Genomic DNA, 4,853 nt, shown 5'->3' with positions numbered 1-4,853 from the left:
TGTATGTCCCAGACTGGAAAAGACTAAAGAGACATGACAACTAAAGGCAACATGTGATTTAAAACTGAATCGTTTTTGCTATATAGGAATTTGGTGAAACTTGAATAGGATCTGAGTGTTAGATCATAGAAACATGTCAGGGTTAATTTCCTAATTTTGATAGATGTGTCTTGGTTATGTAGGAGAATAAAATATTAGGGGTCATGGGACATCACTTTGGCAAATTCCTCTCTTATGGCTCTGGGACAAAATTCTTTGTCCTGTACTTATAACTTATCTCTAAACTGGAGATCATTTCAAAACATTTTAAACAAATAGCCTTTGGTCTTAAATTCTTCTCTTATACTGTATGAGGTCCTCTCCCTCCAACCATCACTTCTGTTCTCCTGGTGAAATGAACTTTTTTTTGATGTCCCAGAAGTCAGAGCAACTCCAGACAGCACAGCTTGGAGGATGTCTTGCGTCTGGGGCATGGAGCCTGGCAGGAATTGTGGCAGTCCTGATTGAATCCTGGGTGGTGCGAGATGGTGAGCAGAGGTGTGGAAAGATGATTTTGAAAAGCAGTCAGAATGTACTTGCTTCACTCTTTGTTTATTTCCTAACATCTGATTAAAATACCCAAGTTCACTATGGAGTGTCAGACAGAAGAAAAGCTGGGTTAGCGTGTCATCTGTTAGCGTTTTTGTTTTACCATCAATTTAATCTCTCCAGGGCTCTCTGATAGAAAAAAAGCAAACCAATCTTTCCGAGCGACTCAGCCTAAAGGGCCAAGGCTCTTAGAATGTCACTGTTTTCTAAATCCCAGCTCTTCTTTTCTTTGGCTTTGCTGGCAGATTAATCCCATTTCACTCAAGCCTTATGTGCCTAAATGATATTTCAGGCTTTAGAGAAATCTGGCAGAGGGCAAAATACAGCTTAAAGTAGAAATTAAGCTTGTCTATGTCTAAGGAGTCCAAAAATCTTATGCCACCCATTAAAAAAATATATATTTGCCTTACCTTTCAAAAAAGAGCTATAAAAGATAATCTGGGACAACCAGGGGAAAATAAATGTTAGTTCAGTATTAGAAATTAGGGAATTATTGTTTATTCCGTTAGATGTGATACTGGTGTTTGGGTAGATAGCAAAATGTCCTTATTAGGGGGGCATATGTGTATGTGTGCTGAGTATTTCTGTATTGTGGTGCTGGCAATTTTCTTTAAAATGATTCCAAAATATGCATATATGCACACACAGACATAAAAACCTATATGTGAATCACATATGGTGAAGGAAAAATGTTAATGATGGTTGAATCTAGGCGGTAGTCAGATGAATGTTCATGGTATTAATTTTGTGGGATTCTCCTTCTGTTTATCTTCCATATTCTAACACCCATCTTCTTTACCTGACTCACAAGCCTGCCTTCAAAAAGTCTATTGGGGAATTGTGGATGCAGCCCATGCTACACACACTGTAGGATGAATTTAGCTGCTCTGTGGCTACACCACGTTATTTGGGGGGCCTCAAAATCATTATCCACCTGTTTCAAGTTCCAGACTTAACACTTAAGTATCCACAGAGCTATTCTCTTTGCCATCAGGACATATGATATAAATGCTCTCATTCCCGGAGGAAAGTGGGATGTTAGATGAGTTTGTTTCCTCACTGCCACCACTTAAAAAAAAAAAAAAGCTGATTATTTCCTGGGGACATAGATTGTGCCTCCCAGTGGGCCTCAACCCTTTCCCATTGCCTTTGCTCTGCCCCTCCCTGCAATGTCCAGACTGATAAACACACACACACAATCACACACAAAGATTTCACTTGCCCGGTTGTCACTTTCAGACTCCAGTTGCTTGGTTCTCTGGGTATTTTGTTCATGTCTTGGCAACAGTACTTACCACTTTGGTAAATTATAAATTTTTTCATCTGTCTTTCCCATCAGCTCTGATCTCTTCTAAAGGAGAAACCATGTATTTTTTCTCTGGTCCAGTGACTGACACACAGTAAGTACCTAATAAAAACTTGCGAGTGAATGAGTGCGTGAATAAATGCCTTTGAGTTGGGGTCTAGGTCCATGACTTGCCAAAGCTGTGGGAGCCACCAGTAGCATTTCTAATACCACCCTTGAGATCCTCATGTTTAATCTTCGGATCCTGATACTTGATGCCATGCAGAGGCATTAAACAGCAGCCACTGCACGGGAGATTAAAACCAAGGAACATTAGAGGTATTCAAAGCTTAAGGCTTTTCTCTCTAACAAGTTTCACTTTATTTTTTCACAGCTTGAAAATCAGAGCTCTAATAGCCATGGAGAACATCCAGCAAACACTCCACGGAATAATAAAAGTCATGAAGTATTCACAGGGAACATACGGATGCTCCAGACAGTTGGGGGTGGTGGCCAGGCAAAAGCCCTGAACTCAGGAAAATCGATCTGGGGAGGGAAATATTTTTTAAATCAGATGTCAGCTAACATTTACACTGGATTCTATTCTAAGGAGTTCAGGAGTATTATCATATTTAAACCTCACAGCAGGCCCTATAACGTGGGGTCCATTATCAGTCCCACTTTATAGATGAGGAATGGGGCAGTGAGTCACTTAACCTAAGAGTCACTCTGAGCCAAGACCGTCTTGCACCAGACTTGCTCCAAGACTTGCCTATGCTCTACATCACGCTGGACATCATGGAAACTTGCCCCATACAGACGTGCAAGACTCACTAGATATTAGCTACATCTTATGAGCCATCTAGTCAGCCCACTCAAGGTCTAGAGAAGGAAATGGAGACCACAGCGGGGAATGGCTTGTCCTAGTTTACAGACTGTTCCCAGCAGGGCTGGGCTAAAACTGAGGGCCCCGGCACTCGCTCAGCACACCTTCTGGCCTGATGCCGCCCTCCGCTCGCCTCTCCTTTCTCTTCCTAGTGCAGCATCTGTGCTTATCGTGTGAATTCTCCTAGTTGGTTTGGGGGTAGTTGGAGAAATTGGTGTTTCTTTGCAAATGAATTTCAGAGTGCTCATCCCACCAGGCCATTATGTTAAATATGCTCAGGCTAAGTTAAGAATGCACCAGTCATATCATTGTGAAAGATAAAAACAAAAAACAAAAAACAAAAAATAAAAAACAAAAAACAAAAAAAGGAAGAGATGTTTAAGGCTGTTTCCTCATCAGCAAGGTTCAGTTTTCTCACTATTTGAAACAAAATGGGAGTCTCTGTTAGAAATGTATGTTATTAAATATCAATTTTCTAGCAACAGAACCATTGGACACTCTTGTCTAAGTGAAACAAAGTCCATTTTGTGCTTCTCCGTGGGTGCGGAGCTTTAATTAAAGGCACGTGATTAAACTTTTTCAGTTGACTGAGAAAAGAAACCACAGGGGAGAGTCTGTATTAACTGAAATGATTTTCCTTTTAAACTCGATCTTCCTGCATTTAATTTTAAATTCATTTACCATTTCATTCGTCGTCACCAAGATTTCAGGTTTTTCCGGATTTCACATTAAATTTGAAATTAAATATAACGTTAGTGTGAATTCCAGATTTGTCAAAACTCGAACACTGGATAACTAACCAGCAATTTGCAGTTTTATTCTCTTACCTCCGCCCTTTCAGGCAACAGTCAGGCAAGGTCCCGACATGTTTCAGAAATCGATTTAACAAAGAAAACAGTCATTTATGCTGTCAACTCCTGTGTAAGACAAACACCTCTGTCTTCTATCCTCACTTAGAAGGGTGGAGGTGTCTTTCTCTCCCAAGAGGCCTCCTGCCACACTCCCCTGGGGAGAACAGGTTTCCCAGGATGCACCTCTTTCAAGCATCTTTAAAAGCCTAGTTCTTTCTTTCAAGTTGACTGTTCTGTTTAACTGAGACATGCAAAATGTGAATGTGTCAAAGCCAGATAAATACCACTCAGTTAAATCCAGATTCCCTGATTCTTCTTTCAAGACCTATTTGCTCTCTTTCTGGAGCAAAGATGTCCAGGAATTTCATGACAGTTTAGCTGTCGCAGTACCGGAGAATCCAACCCGCGTCACCATGACAACCATCAGAGCCTGTTGTGGGCCGGACACCATGCTCTGGGCTTCCCTGTTCATCGACTTAGTGTGACTAGATTATCTTCTTAGAACCAGAAGAGGCCCATCAAAACCAGCAGTTTTGTCCAGGCAAGGGCGTTCTGTCTTTACAGGGCAGAGATAGGAAGGAAAGGAGTTGATTTGCATTCACTTTTTCCTTTTGAGAAGAAAGTGACCCTCTAACGTGCTGCACTGGCTGTTCTGCTGAAGGCTCTTCCATTATTTTTCTTTAGCTTTAACGTGCTGTCATCTTGATTCTTTAATGAGGGACCATGAGGAAGAACTTCCTTGTCAAGGTGAAGCAGGGCTGAGGGGCAGGCCACACTCCATCCTCTGCTCACCTCTCCCGCACTGCCCCGACACTGGGCCGGTCACAGGCTCAGAGCTGGTCAAACCTTGTCTCCTAAACCGAAAGAAATCTGCCCCAGAAGACTTCTCATGATGTCTCAAGATGTCTAGTCATGAGTACCAAGGCCATCCAGGCCTCTACCTCAGTCTGGATAAAACTACCGAATTGATAACATTCTCTTAACTAAGACCAAGGACAGGATAATCCTTTGTAACCAGGAAAGGGAATATGGCTTTTCGTGTTTAGAGAAAGATGTCCTCATAGTCTTTCCACTGCTTGTGAAGGAGACCCTCGCCATGTTAGGTTTTGATTCTCCCAGGCAGTAAGGGAGCCAGCAAAACAGAAGACCCCTTGTGCTCCAGAGTTCTTTAGCAACACTGAATGTTTTATGCATTATAAACTGAGGTTACTTTTCTTTATTCGAGTTTACATAGAGCTGAGGG

At 41.8% G+C, this 4,853-nt stretch overlaps 1 long non-coding RNA gene across 1 annotated transcript; it reads left to right on the top strand.

The window, feature by feature from the left end:
- The first annotated feature begins 376 nt into the window (after positions 1-376).
- LOC116665522 lies at positions 377-3,690 on the top strand. The gene is made up of 3 exons (XR_004322194.1): positions 377-537; positions 1,928-1,988; positions 2,268-3,690. It is a non-coding gene; the product is annotated as an uncharacterized LOC116665522 (long non-coding RNA).
- The last annotated feature ends 1,163 nt before the right edge of the window (positions 3,691-4,853 follow it).

Source organism: Camelus ferus, chromosome 8 (genome assembly GCF_009834535.1).
Source record: "Camelus ferus isolate YT-003-E chromosome 8, BCGSAC_Cfer_1.0, whole genome shotgun sequence".
Lineage (NCBI taxonomy): Eukaryota > Metazoa > Chordata > Mammalia > Artiodactyla > Camelidae > Camelus > Camelus ferus.
This window is presented reverse-complemented; position numbering and strand designations above follow the sequence as displayed.